The sequence below is a fragment of the Grampus griseus genome (genome assembly GCF_964374135.1).
Source record: "Grampus griseus genome assembly, chromosome: 14".
NCBI lineage: Eukaryota > Metazoa > Chordata > Mammalia > Artiodactyla > Delphinidae > Grampus > Grampus griseus.
Genome location: NC_139008.1, coordinates 80,519,399 through 80,545,923, shown reverse-complemented (window position 1 = coordinate 80,545,923; position 26,525 = coordinate 80,519,399). Strand labels below are relative to the sequence as shown.

Below are 26,525 nucleotides of genomic sequence, written 5' to 3'. Positions count from 1 at the left end.
AGGACTGGAAAAAGAAGAAAACAAACAAGGATGATGTAAAAATCCAGCCACACACTGTATAAACTCTGAGGAGGTCTCCAACATTTAATCGGATTCCTGAGTTTGGAGGTGGTTCCCACCTCCATCAGGAAAAGAATCATAACCATCACTAATACTGGCAGCTAAAAAATGAACCTAATAGTAAATATCAGAAACCAAATACCAAGGCTCACTAGGATCTTGGAAACAGATGTAATTGATTAATCCATACGCGTTGGATTAAAAGTCTGGGGGTGGGGAGGGGAGCTCTGTACTGGAATTTTCTTCTGCCACAAATGCTCTCCCCAGTCCCCCACTTCCCTGTACACCCAAACTCTCTCATCTCACCTCAAATGTCACCTCCTCTGAGAAGCCTTCCCAGTTCTAATGGAGCTATGATCTCAGAAGGTCCTCTTTCTTCCCAGCAATACCAAGTTTGTAATGAGATGCTTTTTGCAGTTGTTGGATCAGTTGCTTTCCCCAAGTAGATTGCAAGTTCCAGGTGACCAGAGATCTTGTCTGTTGTATATACTACTGTAGAACAGGTTAGACTGGTTTCAGACCCACAACTGAAACTCTGTGTATCTTTGTTGATTTAATGACTTCGGCAATGTTCTATTATCATTCATTCACTCACTATATGAGGACTTAAATCTTCAGCATGAATACTATATATTCATGCTAAAGAATATTTAGCATGAATACTTCTCATTCAATTAATTATTAATAACCTATAAGTGTTTACTATCTGCCAGGCAATCTGCCCACAAATGTGGGCAATGAGGACACAGCCGTGACAAAGAAACAAAAATCTCCACCCTCATGGAACTTAGGGGGAAGGGACCATCAATGAATACATAAATATGACATAAGTTTGTGGAGCCTTAAGTGCTTTGGAGAAAAATAAGTAGAGGAGAGAAATAGGGAGGGTCAGGATGGGGGCAATTTTGAAGAGAGATGCTGGAGAAAGCCTCCTTGGGCAGAGACCCCGACAAGTGAGGGAACACAGTGAGGGGCACCTGGGGGATAATTCCGGAAAGAGCAGCAGGTGCAAAGGTCTGAGGGGGTGTGTCCTTGGTTAGTGTGGCCACAGTGGAGAAAGCAAGGGAAAGAGGGTGGGTGAGGCAGTCAGGGGAGCAGATGCGTGCAGGTCACCGAAGGACTTGTTTAGATTTTGCTCTGAGATGGGGAGTCATTGGAAAGACACATCTGGGAAGACATGTGGGAATTAAAATTATTTTCGATGGAATTCCCTGGTGGTCCAGTGGTTAGGACTCCACTCTCACTGCCAAGGGCCTGGGTTCAATCCTTTGTCAGGGAACTAAAGATTCCACAAACCGTGCGGAGCGGCTAAAAAAAAAAAAAAAAAAATTCAAATAACCTGACTCTGGAGACTAAATGGAAAGGGGGACCCAGGGAGATGTAGGGGGTTGTTAGGCAGCTCCAGGAACCCTTTTTCTGCCTGCACCAGGGCAGGGGCTCACGTGGCAGATGAGTTGTCAGGCTCTGTGAAAGTAAGAGCACCAGGAAGTGCTGAAGGATTGAAGGTGGGATGTGAGGGGAGAAAGGGGTGTCAGGGGTGACTCCAATACTTCTGGCCTGAGTCACTGAATGAACAGTTGCCATGAGCAGAGTACTATGAGGAAAGCAGGTTGGAGAGAGGTGGTGATGGTGGGGAGGGAGAATTCCAGAGGCTGGGTTTCACGCATGTGATGTTTCAGACTATTTTTATAACATCCAACTGGAGATACTGACAGGACAGACACAGTCCTTGCCTCTCTGGGAACCTATATCCTAGTGAGGGAGAAATCCCATCAACACCACAACTAAGAGACAACCTAACCTGTCATACAGTGCCAGGTGTCGTGATGGTCATGTGATGGGGAGTGGTGACTGTCATAGTTGACTGGGGGCGGCCTCGGTGGGCAGGTGACGGGAGAGCTGAGACCCAGGACAGGGACAGCAAAGCCAAGTCCCGGAGGAAGGAATGAACTTAGTGAGTTAGAGGAATAGAAGGAAAGCAACTCCAGAAGGCTTACCCACAGCTGGGTCTTACTTTACATGTGATGGGAAGCTGACTTGGAGGATGTGGTCACCTGATTTCCATTTTTAAAAAAGGTAACTTTGGAGACTGGATTAGCATTAGAGGGAGCAGGAAACCTGATTGGCAGTCCATTAACCGTCGTCTAGCCAAACAGGACGTCGCCTTGGAAGGCCACTGGAGATGCAGTAAATCAGAGAGATGTGGAATCTGCTTTGGAGGCAGGGCCAGCAGGATGAAATAAGAATCCAGGATGCTGCTGCAGTCTTGGGGTAAGTCGTTGAAGGCTACCATGAGCTAAGTGGGGGCGACACAGCTAGGAGGATCCAAGCCCTCTTTGGTCACATCAACTTTGAAATGAATGAGGAAGGAGGCACAGGGAGATCATATTGGCATTTTTTTAATGTTAGTAAAACATACATAATCGCAAATTGGAACTATCCAGCTTGATGAATTTTCCCAAAGTTGTCACATATCCGGGAAATCAGCACCCTGAAAGTCCCCGTGTCCTCTAATCATTCTTCTTTCCCCAAAGTAACCTCTGTCCTAGTCTGACATAGTTTTACTGGCATTTTTAAACCTATGATTAAGAGATAATAATCAGAGGTAAGCGTGGGGCATTTGCTTATGTAATTCTCAGAAAAATAACCTCACTTGGTTTTTTAGACTAAGGCTTTGTTTTCTTTTATCGTAATTTTGAGGTTTGCTCGTGCGTCTTTTTCTCCTTCTTCCCACAGGAGGTGCTCACGTGGAGTGTGAGGTCTCGCCGGACTCCAGGCTGGCAGGTGGCCTTTGTCTCCGTGAGTCAGAAGGGCATCAAACCACGGCCCCGAGGTTTAACCGCGAAGCCCTGCCCCTGGCACCGAGCAGGTCCTCCCCCCCACCACCCCCTTCCCCTCTGCGTTTCATTTTACTCGTCCAGTCCCAACAGAAGGCTCTTCATAAGGCACCGTCGTCACTTTATAGTGCTTGCAGTGTTTTAACACTTTAATGACATGACAGCCAATTTTATTCTGTCCTGGAAATTACTCTCTTCTGTTTCTGTTTCTCTCCCTCCCTCTCTCTCTTCTCCTCTTCCTCCCGTCTCACTGTTCCTGCGATTATTTCTTTTGGAAATAATTCCGCTCACACTCTGCCTCCATAAATCTCTGAATCCCGGCAGATGGAACAAGGCTGCTATTACGAGGGAACAGAATCAACAGGGAAGCGGCAAGCGGGAGGCAAGCTTTATGCTCTGTGGTTTCGTCCCAGTAGGAGGACGTGATGGCACCTCCAGGACAAAAGGTTCATCTTTTCAACTACTTTGACTTCTCAGGAGCCCCCCAGCCCTGTGGTCTTTTTATGAGAGAACTGTTTTCACCTCCTTGGCTCTGCACATGTTTTCTACATAATATTAAACAGTAACCTTTGAGTCCCCACATACTGGACGCACAGACCACAGTACACACAGACACACACACAGACACGCACACACACACACGCACACACACACTCTGGCAAAGATAAAACAACTTTTAACTTAATTTGGCTCTTCCTTTTTTTTCTTTAACACCTTGAGATATAATTTACATGCTGTAAAATTCACCCATTTTTAGCCATGTAGTTCGATGTTTTTCTTATTTACCGAGTTGTATACTGGCTGTTTCTTTTTGAAAATGGAGCCCGTGGGTGAACATTTTGACCCCACGTGCTCCCTCCTCACTTTGAAAGGTGACATCTAAAGTGCAGAGAGCAACTTCTGTTTCACCCCCAAAATAGCTGTTTTATTCATTCTGCCATTTACAACTTACTTCCTGTGTTTTGACTCTGAGCTGCTCAGACCTGCTTCTTAGAAGCCAGGTGGATGCATTTTTTACACTGTCACGAAGTTTCTCTTGTGTTAGAGGAATTTTCTGTTTGCTTGTTTGTTTTGTTAGTGTTGTTTAGTGAGTCTTCAGATCTTTGTTTCATCTGCTGGGCTAATTAGAGAGACTTGAAATGTATCTTTGTGACACGAGAGACTATATAGAAATATTTGGTATTTAAAGCTCAGCTCAAACGGTCACAGCATTCTGACTGCTGAGATTGGTAAAAAGAAAAAAAAATGAAGTTACCAAGAAATAGAAATAGGGCATGGAGGCCTAGAACTTTTTCCTAATATTACATCTTCATCTATAGTTCGGTCTTGATATCTGAGTCTTTCTCATTTGAAAAGCAGAAATGAAAATAATCACTTTAGGAGATCTGCCTGAGGACTGCATGAGCTAATTCACGTGAAAACACCTAGAATGCTAACAATTTTTAAAAATTTATACATGTTCATTGGATACAAATCCTAAGGAACTTCACCAATGGCATAAGGATCGTGTTTTGGCCACGACACGGTACATTAATAAAAGCATAGCACCTGCTGTTGAAGACTGTGTACCAGTTTAACCAATTGTTCAACGAACAGGTAATGAGGCTTGCTGTGTGCCAGGCACCGGGGATAGAATGGTGGACAGGCAGGTACAGTTGGATGGAAGAGAGATGTTCAACACATAGTTGAGCAAATAAGTATCTAAGTACAAACTGTGCAAGGGTTAAAGAAACCATTCTGGTATGTGTGTATGCATGTGTGTGTGCACATTTAAAGCAATTTAAGGTATATTTTGCTAGTAAATGTATACCTATGGGCATAGAGAAATTTTCTGGAACAACTCATGAGAAATTGGTTACAAGTGTTTCTTTTTGTACATAGATAGGGGAATGTCTTCTACTTTTTATTCTGTAACTTTTCTATGCAATTTCAAGTTTCTAACTATAAGCATGTACTTTTGTTTAGCTGTTTAAATATCAGTAGGCTTCTCTGATCAGTAGGCTGGGAGTCCATTATTATTTTCTTCATTAGACTTCTATTAAAAAACAACCTGTTATTTAAAATGAACAAACGATTAACCGCTTGCAATATTTACCTTGTCATGCCAATTAAATATTAAATATTACACTTGAGAAGACAAAGGTCATTTACAAGAGTGCAAGACTGCATCAACCCACACTAAATTGTTACCACCTGCTCGCGCCCCCAGTTTGCCCAGACAACACTTTCATTCAACAGATATTTACTGAGCGCCTACTGTGTACTAGGTAGGCATTGTTCTGAGCACTACTAGATAAAACAAAGCCATCAGGGAGTCAGGCTAGATTCTAGTTGGAGGAAACAGACAAATAAGTAAACCAAATATATATTTATATATAATATGTGCTATAAAAAATTAAAGCAGGGCTGGCGGGCAAGTGACGGATGGTGCCCTCTGTTCATCATATAGAATACACTCTGTAGTTGTATCACTGGAAAGAAAGACTGGGAGGCCTGAGAAGGTGCCATTTCAGCCTGGATGAGGGAAGGAGGGAATGAGCCATGCAGATAAATGACTGCCAAAAGGACCAGTAAAGGCTCTGAAATGGGAAAGCTGGAAACCAGCAAATCTTGGCAGTAAGTACGTGTACTGACCATTGCACCATTCATTCTGTCCATTCGTCACAGCGTTCAAAACACTTCATTTAAAATTTAAAAAAAAATACTCAAAATGAACACTGATAGCTTCATTATTGTACATACAGGGCTCAGATTATGTGGTTCTGGGCACTGCTTCTCTTGTTCGATATTTAATAAAAAATAGTTGATGTGAACTATACATCCTAGTGAAACAGAGATACATCTTTATTAAGACGTGTTCTAAACTTCTTTAGCCATATCGTCATTCCGATACATTTTTATTATTCTAACAGTATCTCATAAAATGTGTATTACTGTACTACATGCCCATTTCTAGCCACTGAAAATTAAATTAGTGAATATTAATTACTTCACAGTCATAAGGAAAAGGATCCTGAGATGCGTTGTTTCCCGTCTACTCTGAGATGCTTCCCAGCAGGAGGGGCACAACGATAGGTAAGTGAATCCATGAACTACTTGAAATAACAAGAAAAAAAGCTGACAATAACTAGCCTTAGCTCACCATCTAGCTGTATATGCTGGGATGCACTTCCTGCTGTGGTCCCCACCTGTAAAATGAAGGGCAGCTATTACGTTGTCTGAGTCCTTTGATTCCTTCTCTTGCTCGCTCTCTCATATTCTGAGATCTAACTTTATGAATTGATTAAAATAACTGCTTTGTAACCAGTGATTTTCACTGTCGCTGGCTGAACACTAAGTTAATCTTCTCTTCCTCCTTCAAACAGGATTCTGTGGGTGGGTTGCCCTATAACAGTGGTTCTCAACCCGAGGCGATCCGAACGCCCTCCCCACCCCCCCTTCTAGGGGACACGTGGCAGCTACAGGAGCCGAGGTTACCTGTCATGACTGTGGGGGGTGCCGCCAGCATCTGGGGTCTAGGCCCAGGAAGCTGGTAGACACCCCACAACGCACAGGACAGCCCCCTGCAACGCAGAATGACCCAGTCCAAATGTCAACAGTGCCGAAAATGAGAATCTCCGGTCTAGAGAAACTGGAAAAGATGGAGAAGGGAGGAAATGAATGGAGGGCACTGCCTACTTATGTCCAGCTGGTATTTTCCCACCTAAGAAACAACACAGCAACTTTGGTCTTTTTTGATGCTGATTCTCCTCTATTGATTACGCTTTATTATTCCTGAAGACTTGGGTGTGTGACTTAAATAACCCCACGTTAGACACAAGCACAACAGAATAAATGAAAACTGGAGGGCAAATTCTAACATGTACCATAACTATAAGAACATTCTTTCTAAGGCTTGAAAAAGTCTTCAGATCCTTGGTTTAATTTAATCGACAATGCGTTCATCTGCATATGGCATTCAGCAGCAAAATAAACTTTTTTTCCTGCGTCTTTTGTTTCCGAATCAATGGGGAACAAAGGATATCCCGGTTCCATTCAGGCAGTTTCAATGATTCTCAAACGTGGGAGTAGTAGTCGAGCCATTTAAAATACAGTGATGAGAAAGCATACTTAGTAACCTTGTAAACATGCTATGAAAGTACAAGGGAACCTTTAAGAAGGATATCCAAATGTCCTTTTTATATAATAGCCCTTTGTACTATGAAATGTTCAGAGGTCCATAAAATGGAATTGAACAGAACAGACTAGAAGAGTGCAATTTCCAAGTTTTCTAGTAATGGTGCTGTTAAAACATTATTTTTGTTTCTTAACACTCAGAAAATTAAGTTTCCTCACCCCAGGATCAGCCCTACTCACAGAAAGGACTTTGGACCCATATTTAACCAACCGTCAGAAGGGATTCAAAAGGAGGCTAATTGAACACTGAGGTTTTTGAAGCTCTCAAACGATGACCCAAGTGTTTTCTTGAAAACAGCAGCAGCTTGGCAGGAAGCAGGAATTAGACAAGAGAATTGATGGAAACCTGCCCTCCAAATGGGAAGAAAAACTTCCAATAACAAACTGTGAGGTTTGAAATCACTGCGTGTTATATATTCATTATTCAAATGGCCACCGCCCTTATTGCCTGGCATTTTCTCCTGCTTCTGAGCTGCCCCAAGAAACGCACTTTAGTAAGGATGATCCCCCCTGTCTGAGGAAAGGGAAACCCCTCTTTGTCTCCCCATTCTGCCCCCCGCTTCTATCTGCATTCTCGCTCTGTTCTAGCTGCATGTTTTGCAATCCCCTCCAGTGTTCCAAAGGCCAATGAAATCAGTCTCCCATAAGGGTACCCAGCCAAGTACACTCACTGCTCAACTGTATTTTTCTCTTTCTTAGCCCTTTCACCCACTGATTTCAAATTTCTCTTTAATAGGCCAGCTATGGCAGACCTCAACCGAGTAAGTGATGAAAAGGCAAGCTAGGAAACCACACAGGTAAGGTTTCTCGAAGAGGAGAGCAGCCCGATGTTTCTCATCTAAATCCTGAGGCCTCACTCCAGCCTACAAAGACAAGTGGCAGGAAACTAACAGCAATAATCAAAATGAGCTCAGCTGGCCTCGAATTGCTTTTAAAAAAGTGTGTGGAGGGGAAGGAATACAGGCACTCTGCCCAGGAGAACCTAGAGAGAAAGAAATCTTCTCTCCTAAAAATCCCTGAAGTTTGCTGCCAGTGATTCAGTACATACCTGACCAAAAAAAGAAAATTTCCTACCCTAACTGGTTTGGCTGTTTCCCGGCTACTACCTAGAGAAGTAAACAGAACCTTATCATCTCAGTTACATCTGATTTGGACTTTTTTTTTCCCAAGTAAATATTTGTAATTTCAATGCAGTTCCATTACTGCCACTGCTGTCTTTGAATTGGACTGACTGACAATACTGTCTTGGATGACGCCGACTCCATAGCAACAAGCCAGGGAAGCCTGTACCTTCCTCCCAGCTGGCCTCCCTGTGGCCACTGGGAGGGCTGGGGGAGTATTTGGTGACTGCGGACCTCGCACTTATCTTAGGTTGTAGCTGAACGGAGAAACGTTCTTCCTTTGCCCTCTGGGCCCCTCAGTCGGTCAGGATTTCTGCTGATCGCTCTGCACCTCTCAATGAATCCAGCACTCTGGGCATTTTTCTCTCTTTATTCAGGAAGTGGCGAGCTGAGCCCTGAGATTCTTTCTGCTCCGATGATATAAACAAATTGCAGAGGAAGTCAAGTCAAACTTTCCCTTGCTGCTTTTGTTCTCCCAACTAGCAATTCAGAAAACAGAGCCAACTTTTTTTCTTTTTGGATGCCTTTGAAAGATTGCTCTTAACTGGAAAGGCAGAAACCCTCTTTTTTTTTTTAAACAAAGATACTCAACTTATTTTTTCAAAAAAGAAATGCCCTAGACGGGTTTTTTTTTTTAAAAGGCCGTTTCTGAGACTTTTCAAACCAAATTGCTTCCCTGACATTGCATACTTACCTAATGGTGGTTCTTCCCTTCAAATTTCAACCAAAAGAGCAATAATGAGCTTCGTGAGGACAATGGCTAAACCTGACTGGAGGCTCCTGGGGCCCTAATTCACAACCAAGGAGAGGCAACAGTCACGATTCAATAAGGGTGCTAGTACAAGGCACACGCCAGACAGAAAGGAGACATCTTATCTGTATAATCTACAGACGCTGCTTGAAAAATCACACATAATTAAGCCCTTCTCACAGTGGAAGCTACTTGAAGCTTTATCACCAGCTTGTAAGATGTCATCTCTGGGCTTCACTGATGGCTCTGAGTGAACATTTCCAAACCAGAGGCATCTGACAATCCGGGTGACGTGTTTACCATGCCTACCTTAGTCATCTAACTAAGAAGCTCTGCACTACATAACTGAAGGAAAGCAGAATGGCGGGGATGGCCCTGCGTGGCTTCCCACACTGGGTGTTCTGTTACATTAATCCTGGTGCAAGAAATAAGACATGACAGTCATATGCATATCTATATGCCACACTTGCCTGTCCTCAACTGGCCCTCCCTGTACACAGGTGGGTAGTCAACTTTCAAAACAGCCTGATTTTCTAGTGAAGCATGTTAGAGTTCAAATACAGGCTCAAGCTACTTACTGCATCTCTGTGTTCCCTTCTTTACTATAGGGATATGTTCTAACATGGCAGTGCTGTTACATGGGTTAAAAATAATAATATATAGAGATATCTCACCCCAGTGTGTGGCATAATAACTACCTACTCTCAAAGGTAGTTGTTAATAAAATTCATAACACTGAGTTCCCCGGGTCAGGAAAAACTAGCATTGGTAGAAGCTGAACATCGTAGTATTTGCAAGGTTATTTCTATGTCAGAACATGTTTGTTCAATCACGATCATCCCTGCCCTCCTTATCTACAAACATATATATACTGGAGATATTTATAGACTACTAGGTATATAAAATCATTTATGCAAGTTGTAATTGTGCAATTACTGAATAAACAGTAGATGAAAGGAAAATGTGAGGTTCTGAAAGCTGGCTTTAATTCATGGCTTTCTTTTTTTTTTTTGGCTGCGTTGGGTCTTCGTTGCTGCGCGCAGGCTTTCTCTAGTTGCAGGCAGCGGGGGCTACTCTTCGTTGCGGTGCACGGGCTTCTCATTGCGGTGGCTCCTCTTGTTGCGGAGCAGGGCTCTAGGCATGTGGGCTCAGTAGTTGTGGCTCGCGGGCTCTAGAGCGCAGGCTCAGTAGCTGTGGCACACGGGCTTAGTTGCTCTGCAGCATGTGGGATCTTCCCAGACCAGGGCTTGAACCCATGTCCCCTGCATTTGGCAGGCAGATTCCTAACCACTGTGCCACCAGGGAAGCCCTAATTCATGTTTTATCTTATATTCATTAAACTATTTATTTACTCGTCTACACTCTCCTCTCTGTTGATTATCTTCCAGGCACGCATTTCCCTTGAGCAACATCAGATGAGAAAGCAATCGCTTTTCCATTGCAGGGGAAACAGAGAAACAGGAAACCCAGAGGCAACGACTTGCTTGGAGGCCTCCAAGGTATGTACGGCAGTGTTAGAAGCTGTGTGCACCTCCACACCCCATAACTACTTTTAAAGCTTTGATGTAGAAACGTGCAATACCTACAATGCTCCTGAATTTCTGTAAAGCAACAGAGCGATCATGCACTGATGCAACTGCCATACATTTATAGAATTCAACATTGCGTTCAACAAACTATGTCAAATACCCACCAAGTGCTGGGCACTAGGATACAAAAAGGAGTAGTCATCAGTGCTGGCTGGCCCCAAATGAAGACTAGACACACACTTAAAGGACCAGAAAAGCAGGGACACCATTACAATCCCTCTTGACTGCCAAAGGAGACAACCAGAAAATTCAGAAAAGCTATTTTTAACATGTACGTGTTTTTGTCTCTTTGAAAAATATAACTTTTCATTTTAGTTTGGATTTTTTTTTTTTTTTTTGCGGTACGCGGGCCTCTCACTGTTGTGGCCTCTCCTGTTGCGGAGAACAGGCTCCGGACGCTCAGGCTCAGCGGCCATGGCTCACGGGCCCAGCCGCTCCGCGGCATGTGGGATCTTCCCGGACCGGGGCACGAACCCGTGTCCCCTGCATCGGCAGGTGGACTCTCAACCACTGCGCCACCAGGGGAGCCCTTAGTTTGATTTTTATTTTAGCTTTTATTTGGTTATGGGTCTTGGGATAGCGTGTATTACTGTTCAGGAAATACACCTCTCCCACGCCTGCTTTGGATGGAATATACTTCCCTGACCCACTGATTTGGGCTCAGTCATGTAACTTTGCTGGTAATAGGCTGTTAGCAAGCAGGATGCAAGCAAAGCCTTAGAACGTGTTTACACCGCGGGTCTCACTCTTTTTGCATGTCCAACGGTGCTGTGAGAAGAACATGCCTGTTCATTCAAGGAGGATGAGAGACACCTAGAGCAGACCCTGATGCAACCCACACCTTGAAGCCCAGCCCAGACAGTCTGGATCATCTGAAAACCAGCCAACTTGCAGATGCTTTTGTGAGATTAAATAATTATTGTTTTAAGCCACTGAGCTTTGGGTGATTTGTTACATGACATTAGCATGGCAACAGCTGACTGATGTAGGCCTCATAATACTTATAGGTCTTAATCTGTCCGTGGGCATACCGTGACAGATACTAAATTACCCACCCCCCCCCAAAAAAGTAATTAAAAAAAAATGCTTCAGGGCTTCCCTGGTGGCGCAGTGGTTGAGAGTCCACCTGCTGATGCAGGGGACACGGGTTCGTGCCCCGGTCCAGGAAGATCCCACATGCCGCGGAGCGGCTGGGCCCATGAGCCATGGCCGCTGAGCCTGCGCGTCCGGAGCCTGTGCTCCGCAACGGGAGAGGCCACAACAGTGAGAGGCCAACGTACCGCCAAAAAAAAAAAAAAAAAAAGCTTCAAACACTTGTCTTACTGATTTGTTATGTAAATCAAGGTCAGTTATAGCCTTTCATGGACTAAATGAAACTTGAGGTCCATAATGTTTAAATGAAACAGCATATGGTTAAAAAATAAAAGAGGTATGAGGCACCAGATGAAAGCCTTCATTTCCACAAATGCTTCATTCCAAAAACATTTTTCACTCAAAGAGATACTGGTTGTACTCTTGTGTTCAACCCTGAAGATACAGTACTAAGTATTAATAGCTAACCCTTATCAATTGCTTACCAGGTACTGGGTTTCGTTTTTTGGTTTTTTACTAGTATTTTTTTGGAAGTATAATTGATTTACAATGTTGTGTTAGTTTCAGGTGTACAGCAAAGTGATTCAGAAATATATATATACACACACATATATATATATACACACACACACATTTTTCAGATTCTTTTCCATTATAGGTTATTACAAGATGTTGAATATAGTTCCCTGTGCTATACAGTAGGTCCTTGTTTATTTTATATATAGTAGTGCGTATCTGTTAATCCCAAACTCCTAATTTATCCTTCTTCCCCTCCCTTTCCCCTTTGGCAACCATAAGATTGTTTTTTTTATGTCTGTGAGTCTATTTCTGTTTCGTAAATAAGTTCATTTACATCATTTTTTTTAGATTTCACATATACGTGATATATGGTATTTGTCTTTCTGACTTACTTCACTTAGTATGATAATCTCTAAGTCCACCACACTGCTGCAAATGGCATTATTTCATTCTTTTTGATAGCTGAATAATCCATTGTGTGTGTGTGTGTGTGTGTGTGTGTGTATATATATATATATATATGCCACATCTTCTTTATCCATTCATCTGTCAGTGGACACTTTGGTCGCTTCCATGTCTTTGCTATTGCAAATAGTACTGCTATGAACGCTGGGGTGCATTATCTTTTTGAATTAGAGTCTTCATCTTTTTCTGATGTATGCCTAGGAGTGAGACTGCTGGATCATATAGTAACTCTATTTTTAGTTTTTTTAAGGAACCTCCAAACTCTTTTCCAGTGGCTGCACCAATTTACATTCTTACCAACAGTGTAGGAGGGTTCCCTTTTCTCCACATCCTCTCTAGCATTTATTATTTGTAGACTTTTTGATGTGGCCATACTGACCGTGTGAGGTGATACCTCACTGTGGCTTTGATTTGCATTTCTCTGATAATTAGCAATGTTAAGCATCTTTTCATGTGCCTGTTGGCCATCGGTATGTCTTCTTTGGAGAAATGTCTATTTAGGTCTTCTGCCCATTTTTTGATTGGGTTGTTTGTTTTGATATTGAGTTGTATGAGCTGTTTGTATATTTTGGAAATTAAGCCCTTGTCGGTCGCATTGTTGGCGAATATATTCTCCCAGCCCGTAGGTTGTCTTTTCCTTTTGTTTATGGCTTCCTTTGCTGCTTCCTTCTTAATGCTTTATCTACAACTTATTTAATCCTCAAAACTGAATGTAGTACTTACTATGTTTACTGTGTAGTTACTATGATTATCCCTATGTTGCAGATGAGAAAATGGAAGAAGCAAGAAGATAAGTGACTTACCCAAGCTTCCACAATTTGTAAGTGACAAAGCTGGGATTCAAACCTAGGCTGTCTGGTTTCAGAGCTCACACTCTTACCCACCCTGGGATGTTGACAGGGAATTTGCAGAGTAAAAGGGGCAGCAACCTTAACGAACAAGTCAAGTCAATAATTACAAACCATGGGCAGGACTATGATTGAAAAGAACAGGAAACAAGGGTTAAGAATAATAGAAACTGGCCTTCCCTGGTGGCACAGTGGTTAAGAATCTGCCTGCCAATGCAGGGGACACCGGTTCAAGCCCTGGTCCAGGAAGATCCCACAAGCCACGGAGCAACAAAGCCCGTGCACCACAACTACTGAGCCTGCGCACTAGAGCCCGCAAGCCACAACTACAGAGCCCACGAGGCACAGCTACTGAAGCCCACGTGCCTAGAGCCCGTGCTCCACAATGAGAGAAGCCACCGCAATAAGAAGCTGGCGCACCGCAACGAAGAGTAGCCGCCGTTCACAACTAGAGAAAGCCCGCGTGCAGCAACAAAGACCCAACACAGCCAAAAATTTAAAAAAAAAAAAAGAATAATAGAAACTGTTTTAGACAGGTTGCCAGAGAAGTCTTCTCTAGGTAGGGGAAATTGCTTGAAGGATGAATATGATCAGACCAAAAATGGCTGAGAGAAGATTGTTCTCCAGAGAGAAGAGCGGACAGGTTAGTCTTGAGTCAGTACACAGACTGGTATATTTTAGGGACTGAAAAATGGCCATTGCTTCAGGAGGCCAAGAAGGTGAGTGTGTCTCTTGCTCATCTCCATAGGACAGGGGTTGGTCAACAGATTTTTTGTAAAGCACCAAATACTAAATACCTTAAGCTTTGTCGGCTCTGTGGGCTCCGTCTCAATTACTCAACTCTGATGCTGCAGCATGAAAGCAGCTGTACATGGTAAGTAAATGGATGAGCATGTCTAAGTTCCAATAGAACTGTATATATGGACACTGAAATTTAAATTTCAGTGTGACAGTTCCATAAACAGCAAGTATGTGTGTGAAGACACAAGGATAGTCAAATGTGGTGCATTTCTCATATATCAGGGAACTTACATTTGATACACCTTGAGCTTGGAACTCTGGTGAGTTCTCTATCAAAGTATAAGTGATACCAGTAAAACATAATTTTGAATAAAACTAATAACTAGGTTTTTAACTAATAACTGGGTTTTTAAAATCATTCTACTAATCACGATTCTCCAGAAAAACAGAATAGGATATGTAAGTATAGGAAGAGATTATTAGGAAACTGACTCACGCCATTACGGAGGCTGAGAAGTTGCACAATTTTCTGTCTATAATCAGGCAGCCCAGGAGACCCAGGGGTGTAGTTCCAGTCTGAGTCCAAAGGCCTAAGAAACAGGAGTACCTAGGGTAAGAAAATCAATGTCCCCACTCGAGCAGTGAGTCAGGAAGGGCTGAATTCTTCCTTCCTCTGCTTTTTTGTTCTATTCAGGCTCTCAATGGACTGGATGACGCCCACCCACACTGGGGAGGGCGCACTGCTTTACAGAGTCCACTGATTCAAATGCTAATTTCATCAGGAAACACCTTCACAGCCATTCCCAGAAATAACATTTAACCAACATCTGGGCAACCCATGATCCAGTCAAGCTGACACACAAAATTAACCATTACAGTCTGCTGAAGAGGAGCACACGATAATGGTCACCCAGGAAGAAGAAGTATTGGCACTGACAAAGATAACGCAAAAGAAACGCTCCATCGTTACAAACTAGTTAATGGGTGTCATCATTCAAAGCGTATTTGAGATTCATCACTGCCCTGGAAAGCTCAAATTGCCTAAAATCTTACAGGTCATATTATAAACAACTGGACAGATGTTTTCCCAAATCTGACACAACAGTCCTAAAAATTTACATCACCTAACCAGGTAATGTGTTGCAAAGCCAAAAGAAACTTTTCTAAATTGACAACAACAAATTTTGATCAATCCTGATGGTGGAAAGATTAAATCTTCTTTCTAGTAGTCTCTCTAAAGAAAATGATAATCCAAGATCACTGTCATATTAACAGGTAATCCAAGAGCGTGCAGCCAAAATACATAGGAAACGCACATTACAGGGAAAGTCAGGTAGTTAATAAAATATAAAGATGTTATTTGGAGGGTTTTGTGATGTCAGTGCTATTTTCAGCTTTAAAAATTGGGTAATTTGTAGTATATTCTTTTATTCTAAATAAATACTAACTTTTATAACATTTTTCATAACTTTTCTACATCCTTTCTCTTAAAGCCCCCAATTTTATAACCTTCAAGGCTACCAACCTGGAACCAGCTCTGATTAAGCATCTATTATAGGAGCCAGGCATCTCTAGATGCTAGAAATGTAACATTGAATGGAATAGACACTGGTGGTTTTAAAATGTCTACAGGAATCTGAAAAAGAATATATATATGTCTAACTGAATCACTCTGCTCTACACCTGAAACACTGTAAATCAACCGTACTTCAATAAAAAAAATTTTTTAAGTGTAAACACATTGGGGGAAAATATTCTGTGACACTCCCCCTTCAAAAGGCAGAAGCCTCTCCCTTTGAGCTTAGGCTGGACCTCATGACTTGTTTCTAAGGAGTAGAATATTATGCAGGTGACACTGAGCAACACCCAAGCCCAGTCAGAAAACACACTGCGGTTTCCTCCTTGCTCTTTCCCTCTGGAAGGCAACGGCCGTGTCCTGAGAATATTCAAGCAGCATTATGGAAAAGTCCACATGGGGAGGAACTGAGGCCTCCAGCCAGCAGCCCTGTGAGCTCCATCTGAGAAGCGGATCCTCCAACTCCAGTCAAGCCTTTAGATGTTGGCGGCCTTGACCAACATCCTGACTATATCGTGACTACTTACAAGAAACCTTGAGTCAGAGCCACCTGTCCAGACTGTTCTCAGTGATTCCTGACCTCAGAAACGGTGTGAGATAAGAAATGTTTGTTATTTTCAGCTGCTGAGTTTTGGGGTAGTTTGTTACACAGCAAGAGATAAATAATACACCACCAAAAGTCCTGTTTTCATGATTCTTACATTCCGATGTTTGTTTAGGGGCAATGAATAAATGTTGTTTGAGGAGATGATGAACGACAGTAAATCAAATAAATGTATCAGATTATTACCCATTCATTTATTTATCAAATATTTACTGAGAAGCACCATATGGTTATCTGTGTTCTAGGCATCAAGCTAGAATAATAAACGAGAAAGCCAGAAAACCCTCCCTGCATGGAGCTTCCAGTCTGGTAGAAAACCAGGTTTTTGCCCTGTCTCTGATGTGACGCTCCCTCACTGCAGGACACTGGAATGAAGCCTCCATTTCCCTGTTGCAGTTACATACATTATCTGACATAATCCCCACCACAGCCCCCTCTCCTTCACCCACCTCCATTCTGGAGCCTTCCCTGGTCTCCCTTGCAACTTGGCCATGTGACACAGTTCAGGCCGGTGAAGGAGATCGCTGGGAGTTTTCTGGGCAGGTTTGTTGTCTCAAAAAGGAAAAGATGTCCTTGGTTCTACTTGCCTTCCTTTTCCCTAACTTGTGAGTAAAGCGGTTAGGCATCCTGCAAGCATGAAGAGAGAATCGCAAAGCTCTGACATTCTGGAGCCATTGAAACATAACAACTTCCTGCTCTGGACTTCCTTTTAAGTGAGGGGAAAAACAACCTAAGTCTCTGTAGGCTTTTTGGTATGGTGGTTGCTACTTACAGCTGAAAGCATTCCCAACTGATTTAATGAAACTGAAGCAGAGAACGTTTAGATAGCCAAGGTCACAAAGCCAGTGGATGGAGAGATCAGAAAGCAAAACCAGATCTGATTGACCTTAAAATCCATACCCTTAATCACGATGTTATACTGTCATTATGGTTCCCTCAAGTAAGCAAAAACGCTAGAGCAAATGTATGTGCTCCAAACAGAGTAACAAGACTATTTAATGTTGCCTCCGACTCCAGCACACTAAATCTACACGCCGATCTTAACACTTAATTGCAAATTTCTCGGAGGTCATGGAAAGTGCTAAGGAATTCCTTAATATTGATGATGACGTTGAAAATATACTAACCATGTATATATCTTTTAGAAGAGTTAATAAAAATAGATCCTATTCCTTGAGGGTCCCTTCAGCAAAATATTTCTAGGGCACCTACAATGTGCCTCCTAATTTACTCCCATGATCTGTTTCTCTGTCAGACAAGTTGAGCCCGTGCTCCTCTTTTAGAGATGAGAAAATTGCAGCTCAGAGAGGTGATAGGAGCAGGGTTAAACTCAGTTCTGCCATAGCCCAGAGCCTGCATCATTGCAAGTTAGGGGGAGAGTAGTAAAATGTATCCCGTATGAGAGAGCAGAATAAATGATATTGGATATGGCAGCAACTCTGACAGTTTATACATGAATGAATAAAATTTGGGAAATACTCTAGTGGTAGATATTGAAGTGAAATAAAACATGGGTCAATTCCTGCTCTAGCCCCATCTAGCTGTGACATTAGGTAAATCTCCCAATCTCTCTAAGCCTCAGTTTCTTCCTCTGTAAAATGGAGAGAATATTAATACAACCTCACAGAATTGTTCTGAGGACTCAATGGGGCAAAGCTGCTGGGCTCCAGGCAGGCTGTCCAGCTAGCCCTTGACAAATATTAATGGTTATCATTATTTTAATTATTGTCCCATACTTCCTCCCTATATACAAAGGAGACAGTTTTGATCCTTGTATTTCTCCTCGACAATTATGAGCACTCTCAGTACTAGAAGGAATATGCAGTAATCTGAGAGCAAAGGATCTCTGCAAAAGCAATGTCCTGAATTTTGCTAACAACGTTTTCCGTGCCCATGGCACAGAACAAGATGAAGATAGAACACGGTGAGGGTGTCTGGTGGGGAAAACAGGGTTTTGCTGCCCTGGCTTGGAGGTTCTTTTTCTACCCCCGCTCTATCCCCTACCACCGCTTCCCTTCTTGTCCACATTGATCTAGTTCTCCCTCCACAATCTTGTCCTGCAGTTACATCAGCACTTGTTTTCATTTTAATATAATAGATCCCCGACCTCTCCCCACGAAAGTAGTGTCTTGGTTTACAGGGGAAAGATGCAACACAACTGGGGGTGTCCTAATTTCCAAGGCAGTATTCGAACATGGCCCCCTGTATTCATGTCCCTTGGAGTGTAGGCTGGCCTAGTGACTGTCTAGCAAATAGAATACAATAAACATGGGAGGATAGCACTTCGTGATTAGGTTACAGAGGACTGTGACTTCCACCTCTGCCAGCAGACGCTCTGTCCCTGCTCAGCTTGTACACTGATGAAGCAAGCTGTCATGTTGGGAAGCTCCACGCAGCAAGGAGCTGAGGGTGGCCTTTGACAGACAGCAAGAAAAGACCTGAAGTCCTCAGTCCAACAGCCCCTGAGGGAATGAGTCCTACCAACAGCCACATGAGCTTGGAGGCAGATTCTTCAACTGAGCCTTCAGATGAGACCCTGGCCTAAACTGACACTTTGAATGCAGACTTGGGAGAGACCCAGCTAAGCAGAGTCCAATCCACAGAAACTGTGAGACAGTAAGTGTGCCTTGTTATAAGCTGCCATTTGGCGCAGAGGGGGGTGTGTGTGTGTGTGTGTGTGTGTGTGTGTGTGTGTGTGTGTGTGTGTGTGTGTGTGTGTGTGTGTGTGTGTGTGTGTGTGTGTGTGTGTGTGTGTGTGTGTGTGTGTGTGTGTGTGATTTGTTACACAGCCATAGATAACGAATACGGACCCACCTACTCAATAAACAGGAAGAAGGGGAAGAGTTGGATCAGGATCTAGTATCTCTGGATTCTGGCCACATTCTGCCACCTACTACACGAATGATCTTAGAAAAGGCATTTCCCTTCCTTGCCTCAATTTCTTCTGTCAAAGGAGAGGGGTGAATTAAGGATTATAATTTTTTGTAGTTTTTCTCCTTAAAAACTAGTGATGTTCTGCCCTGGGTTCACTCTCTCCTTGGCAACAATCAGAATTAGATACAAGCTGTCCTGGTGAAACAGGGGTGGGGTTTTAACTCACCTCAGGCCTCACCTGAACCACTTTAGCCATTTATATGACCTGCCAGGCACAGTACTAGCAGATGCCAAGCTGGGAAAAGACATACAAGACTTTTCATGGGGGGGACCCATAGGATGGGAACACGAGAAAGGAGCCAGAGGAGGTTGGGAGAAGAGTTAGACCACAACGCTCGTCTAACCCCCGCAGAGGAGAAAAGAAGAACCAACAGGTGGGTAGGAGTAGTCTGAGTCTGTGGCACAATTCTAAGAAAGTTCTGGCAAAGCCACGTGTTTCCCAGAAACGAGCCTGCTTTAGTACCCCTGTTGCAGGCAGTCACTGGTAAGGAGAAACCTGGGGGAAATGTGGTCTTGGCACAAAGGTGGATTTCAGAGCAGGGCATCCAGACCCTCGGTCAATTACAGGCCCTGCTGCGGGAGACCCGAGAAGCACATTGTCATGGCTTCCACATCCCCTGAGGTTCCTTCTAGTCTAAAAATCCCACCCCATTGTGGGGCCCGCAGGATGCACGTGGCCCACAGATGCATTTTGACTGGCTCACGGTGTTTAAAATAATTAGCTACAACACCAAAACCTTCATCCACAGAAAAAAATGTTGATACACTGGACATCATCGAAATTGAAAACATTTGCTCTGTGAAAGACACTGTTGAGAAAATGAAAAGATGAGCCGCACACTAGAAGGAAATGTTGGCCAATCATATATCTGACAAAGGATTCGTATCCAGAATATGTGTTTGAAAACTTTCAAACTACAATAATAAGAAAACAAACCACCCAATATTTTTAAGTGGGCAAAAGATTTGAACAGGCACAAATAAAATATATACTGACGACAAATAAGCAAATGAAAAAATGTTCAACATCTTTAGTCACCAAAATGAGAGACCACTACAAACCTATTTAGAATAGCTGAATTAAAAAAAAAAACATATCAAGTGCTGGCTTCATAGGACTGTTGTGAGGATTAAATAAAATAATGTGTGTTTGATACTTGGCAAATAATGCATCCCTAATACATGTGTTATTGGAAATTTCAAAAGAAAATTAAGAACCAGAGCTTTGGAAGAGAGGGTTAAAAAGAAGACAGAGGGACTAGAATTTGAATAAAATGTCAATGGATAGGAGTTCACCTCAAAGGAAGTGATTTCCCTTCCTGAAAATTTCAAACACTCCTGGGTCATCTGCCATTTTACAGGACAAAGAGGACGGTGTAAAAATGACATCACATTTCCTAAACATCTGCTGTTCCTCAGGTACTTCACTCGGACTCTCGTATTGCTAGGCCCACATTATAGATGTGGCTCAGAGAGGTCAGTGGTTTGCCCAAGACCACACAGCAAATGAATGGCAGAGCCAGAATTCCCAAGACGTTCCTTCTCTCCTCCTTACACAATACTGCCTTCCCAACTAGGAAGTAGGAGCAGCAGCAAGGAGGAGGATGTTGCTCACTCAGGGGAACTTTCTCACTTTAACGTGCTTCCTGCACACATGAAATCCCTCCTCCCATCCCCCCCCACCTTCCTGCCATCTGAGATCCCGCCATTTTTAGTCTTATATTGGGTACCTGCCCCGTCCATGTCCCCCCCAGCCCGTTATATCAGGGTTAGCCAGTATTTAACATGTTTCTCATTTGCATCCCCCCATAAGGAATATTTTTAGACTGTTTTTTTACCCCATGATACGTTAATCTCACATATACACTATACATCTGTTCATGCACTGTGCATATTTCTGTGCCTTATCTATAAAGAGTATGATTTTTGAGAAATCGAGAAACAGTGTGATCCCCTGGAGGGCAGCGCTGTGCCCCTTGGGAACGTGGGTGTCAGGGGGAGCAAACCCAGCAGCACAGTATGAAACGGGGCTTACCTGGTGCCCGACACTGTTGTTAAGGGCTTCACATGCATCGACTCATCCAGCCCTCTGCTCAGAGGCAATAGTTTCTGGGTTCCACCCAGAACTGGGAAGCTGCGTAACTCTGGGGACCCTTCTGGAAGATGGAACACTTTGCTTTGCTTTCATTTTGCTCATCTCCAATCTCTCTCCATCCTTGTCCACTTCCAGGCTAGAAGCAGAAGTGATTCTAGGAAAGCAAAACCACAGGAGGATGTTGGCTTCTCTTCCAGATGGCAGGCAAGATTACTCCTGATCGTCCCCACTGCCATCTTTTCCCAACTTTTAAAACCTGTTCTGAATTGTTCCTTTAATTTCAAAAGTCTTTCTGAGTCACTGTTTGCAGAGGATTTTGAGTCCAAAAACGTCCTGAAGCCGCCCTTTTCTAGAAATCATGATGACTAACCTTCACAAGCACTGAGCTAAGTTCTTTTCAGGGATTATCGACATTTCATTTTTGCAACAACTGCCATTTTACAGGTGAGAAATGGAGGCTTGGAGAAGTCGGTTAATTTACCCCAGGTTCCATGAGGACATGCGGTGGCCAGCCCGGCTGCAAACCCAGGACAGACTGGCTCCAAGTGTAGGCTGCTAACCGCGATGAGAAGCCACCGCTTAATTTTAGTGTATCACTTCCCTCAAAGTGGAGAGGAAACAGAAGTTGGAGATTTTTCAAAGTGGGAGGGGGTACCTTTCTGCTTTATATAAGTTTACTCTCCCAGCCACAAAAGAATACCCTGGTGCTTAGTAGACTTTTTTTTTTAATGATGCTTCTGATAACTGATTTGCTACCCAGTCACTTACTTCTTTTAGCAAGAGATTTCTCTCTTCCTACTCAATTACTATATCATAAAGTGACTCCCTCAAGGGAGAAACTTCGCAGTGAAGACAAGGCTGCAAGGGGAAAAGTTCACCATCTTACACTTTGCCACATGTGCCCAGAATCTTCGGACAGATCTGAATAATGAATTGTGTTTTCTACGTTGCTCAAATTCGCTTTTCCACATACCATTCTCTAGTTTGGTTTGCACTGTGTTAACCTTGAATCTCTTCCTGTGTCCTTGGAGAGCTAAGTGAACATTCAGGTTTTTTTTTTCCATAGTAAAAGGAAGAAAAAACTTTATGTCTATAATGATCTATAATGTTTCTATTCTATTATGTACAAAACAACGGGAAATATACCTTCTACTATGTACTTTATACAAATTACCTCTAATCCCTTCAAAAGCTTCCGGTAAATGTCCCAACACCCAGTTTTAGATAAGGAATCTCAGAAAAGGGAAGTGACTGACCTGGGGCACACAACAGGGTGTTGAGAGAAGCAGATTTCAAGCTCCCCTTTCGCTGGTCCCCGGACTCATGTGCTTTGCAATATCACCATTTCCTGCACGTGGCCAGAATATCGGTCAAAACTTTCTCTTTCAGGCACCTTTGAAACTTCCAACAGAAGCCTAAAATTTCCATTTCTAACCCAATAAATCCCCCCCCGCCCCGAAAAAAAAATTCTTGACATTCTCAATCCGTCACTTCTTTGGTTCTTAAAACTGGTGGGCAGACTTCCGGTTTCTAGTCCATCATGTAAGAAGCTTAGAAGTCACCTCTCCATCACAGAAACAGGCAAAAAGCTGAACAAACTGAAAACAATTAACAGCTCTTCTTAGATCAGTAAAAGAAATGAGGTCACAGGGCAAACCACTGCCCCCAAATCGGGGAGACAGACAGTTGAATACAGAAAATCACCACTTATTGGACCATCAACCTTGGCGGGAGCCAGTGCCAGCATAGGGAAACCGGTGCTGAAATTGATGAATTGCTGGAGGCTGCTGTGGACAGATCTGAGAGTCAAAAACTCCAGGGGTACCCAGTCATGGGGGGGTTCCCCACACTGTTTTACTGGACCAGGTACTCACAGTGAATATCAGAGAAAAGTCCCCTCATTCTTCCAGCAGGGGAGGGGAAAAGGAAGCATTCTGAAATAGGCCAGACCACTCTGTACCTCTTAACAAGGTCTGCCCTCAGGAGAAACTACTTAACCAGGACTTCACCTGCTGGGATTTTATAAGAACTTAACTGATTTAGGAGAAGGAAAATACCTAACTCCAGGCCCCTATAGCTCTCCACGTGGAGGAAGGGAAACACCCGGCTTCAGCCCACTCTAGCCACCTGTCCCACCTTAGGGGGTGAGGAAGACGAACTGAGAAGCATCGGGGGGTTCACAGTCCAGAGGCACAGTCTCGCTAAAAGACTGAGAGCTAAACACAGGACTACGAAACGCTTCCCCTCCCCTCCCACCTCATCACCACCTTACTAAAAACCTATAGCAGTTCCTGTTACTGGGTACATCATGTCAGGCTATCAGCAAAAAATTATAAGGCATACCAAAGAGCAAAAAACACAGTTTGGAGAGAGAGCAAGCATCAGAACCAGACTCAGATGTGGCAACGATATTGGAATTCTCAGACTGGGAATTTAAAACAACTATGATTAAGATGCTAAGGACTCTACTGGGTAGACAGCATGTAGAAGCAGATGGGCAATGTAAGCAGAGAGTCAGAGAAATTCTAAGAAAGAATGAAAAGGAAATGCCACAGATAAAAAGCACTGTAACAGAAATATTGTCTTTAATTGGTTTACTAGTAGACTGGACACAGCTGAGGAAAGCATCTTTGAGCTTGACAATGTATCAATAGAATCCTCATAAGCCAAGACGCATAGACGATGAAGACTGAAAAAAGAAAAAACAGAATGGAATTTCCAAGGGCTGTGGGAGAACCACAAAAGGTATAACATATGTATAAGGGGAATACCAGAAGGAGAAGAAAGCAAGCAACAGAATATTTGAAGCACTAATAACTGGGAATTTCCCTTAAATGAATGTCAGACACTAAACCACAGATCCAGGAAGCTCAGAGACACCAGGCAGGATAAATGCCTAGGTCTAGGCTATATCTTATTTCTTCATATCGTATAACTACATCTAGGCATATCATATTTAAATGGCAGAAAATCAAAAATAAAGGAAAAACTCATGAAGGAAAGGGAAACTGCCTTACTGATGGGCAAAGATAATGACACCTGACTTGCCAGAAACCAACACACAAAAGGAGTGGAGGGAAATACTTAAAGCATTGAGAGAGAAAAAAACTGACCGACTGAGAATTCTGTTCCAGGCAAATTATCCTTCAAAAGTGAAGGAGAAATGAAGATGTTCTGAGACCAAGAAAAACTGAGAAGATCTGCTGCCAGCAGACCAGCCTTCTAAGACATACTAAAAGAAGTTCTTTAGAGAGAAGGAAAAAAAATCAGAAACTCGGATCTACATAAAGAAGAGCAACAGAGAAGGAAAAAGTGAAGGTGGAATAAAAACCTTTATTTTCCTTATTCTTTACTGATCTAACAGATGCAGCTTGTTCAAAATAATAATAGCAACAATGTATTCAGTTATGTATGCCTGCGCGTGCGCGCACACGTGTGTGTGTGTGTGTGTGTGTGTGTGTGTATGCTTATGCCTAAGTGAAGAGAATGACAGCGATGATGCAAGGGATGGTGGACGAATAAGGATTGTTTTTGAAGGTACTGGTGTTACCTGTGAAGTGGTACAGTGGACTTGGATCAATTATAAATGTGAGTAAATGCACATGTACGTAAGTGTATACTGCAAATTCTAGGGCAACCACTCAAAAAAGTAGAAAACACACCCCATAGCCACACAGCCTGGGAGAGCGCCATCCTCAGGTGGAGAAACTGAGCTCCAGACACAGGCTGAACGAGCAGGGCTGGACACAGCGGTGCTCCTTTAAGTTTCTTAGCTGCAAAGAGGTGGTGTTTTTTTTTTACTTCCTCACACGGCCAGTCCTGGCACCCGTGGCCTTACTTTCAGTGCAGAGTAGGGCAGCCAACAGTTATAACCTCAGCGGCTTCCTCACCTCTGGGACCTTTTACAAAATGATTGCTGCTTGCTGTTTCCTTACCTACTAGTGTCCATGCCCGCAGCATCTAAAAGCCAGATTTTAAGGATAAAAACCACAGGTGTTTGTCTTGTTCACACCTGTCTCCCATGCCTGACAAAGTGCCTGGCTCAGAGTTTTATGAAAGAGTGAAAAAAAAGTGGATAAAGGGAAGGAGGGAAGGAAGGGAGGGAGGAAGGAGTTTCTTAGAAACTCTTTCAGCTGAATCTCTTTGGAAAGGTTTCCCATGAAATATAGAGTATGGGTCAGAGTTCTGCTTTTTCACTGCTTCAGTGCTTATAAAATGTGTGTGTGTGTGTGTAAACAGTTCAGCCAGAGAAGGATAATGCCATTGATCAAAGGGATGAGGGAGGAGAGGGAGGCTGAGGGGCAGGGGGATGCTAGGACACAGCTACGAGATAAATCGAAAACACTGCAGTCTGCAAAGTTGAAGTCTGGTCAGGGACGGGATAAAATCCAACTGTTCTCACTCATGAAATCAGCCTCTCAGCTGGGCACACATCGGGTACACATGTTGGTATCTACAGGCCAAAGGGAAGGGCCTGAAAGAGAAGTCTTAAGACAGTACAGATGGGGGAGCAAGCATTGCCCTTGAGCAACAGGACAGGTAAAATCCTCCATCCATCCATCCATCCACTGGATATTCGCTGACTGCCCATTTTCCTTTGTGTCCTTTCTCTGTAAAAATCATGGCCATGCTGCTTCCTGGAGTCCTCCTAGCAAATCCTTAAATCCAGAAGTGGTTTTGGAGACCTCCAACACAGCCTCTCTGAGGATGTGACATTTGAGCCAACCCCTGAATGAAAGAGCCAGGCTTAGGACTATCTGAAAGACAAGTATTTCAAGCAGACAGAATAGCTGGTGCAAAAGCCCCGAGGGCAAAATGAGCTTGGTGGGTTTCAGGAATAAAAAAATTGAGTGTAGTAGGAACACCATGCAGGGTTGGGAGTGGCCGGGGCAGATCGGGTGGAGTTATAAACTGGGGTGTAGAGTCTGAATGTGATTCTAAGTGTGGTGGGAAGATACTGGAGGGCTTCAGAAGGAAATGACTTTGAACAGTGATGGCAGCAGGCAGGGCCAGAGAAAGTGGGGAATATAGTCAGTATTTCACTCCTAAAAAAAAATATCTTGCACTCGTAAGTCCAGCCTCATTCCTGCCCCCACCCCCCAGCCCCCAGGTCTAAA

At 43.3% G+C, this 26,525-nt stretch overlaps 1 long non-coding RNA gene across 1 annotated transcript; it reads left to right on the top strand.

Moving 5' to 3' along the window:
* The first annotated feature begins 3,377 nt into the window (after positions 1-3,377).
* On the top strand, positions 3,378-16,513 carry LOC309832016. The gene is made up of 6 exons (XR_014297660.1): positions 3,378-5,513; positions 5,894-5,972; positions 6,263-9,445; positions 10,334-10,444; positions 13,376-14,177; positions 14,894-16,513. It is a non-coding gene; the product is annotated as an uncharacterized lncRNA (long non-coding RNA).
* The last annotated feature ends 10,012 nt before the right edge of the window (positions 16,514-26,525 follow it).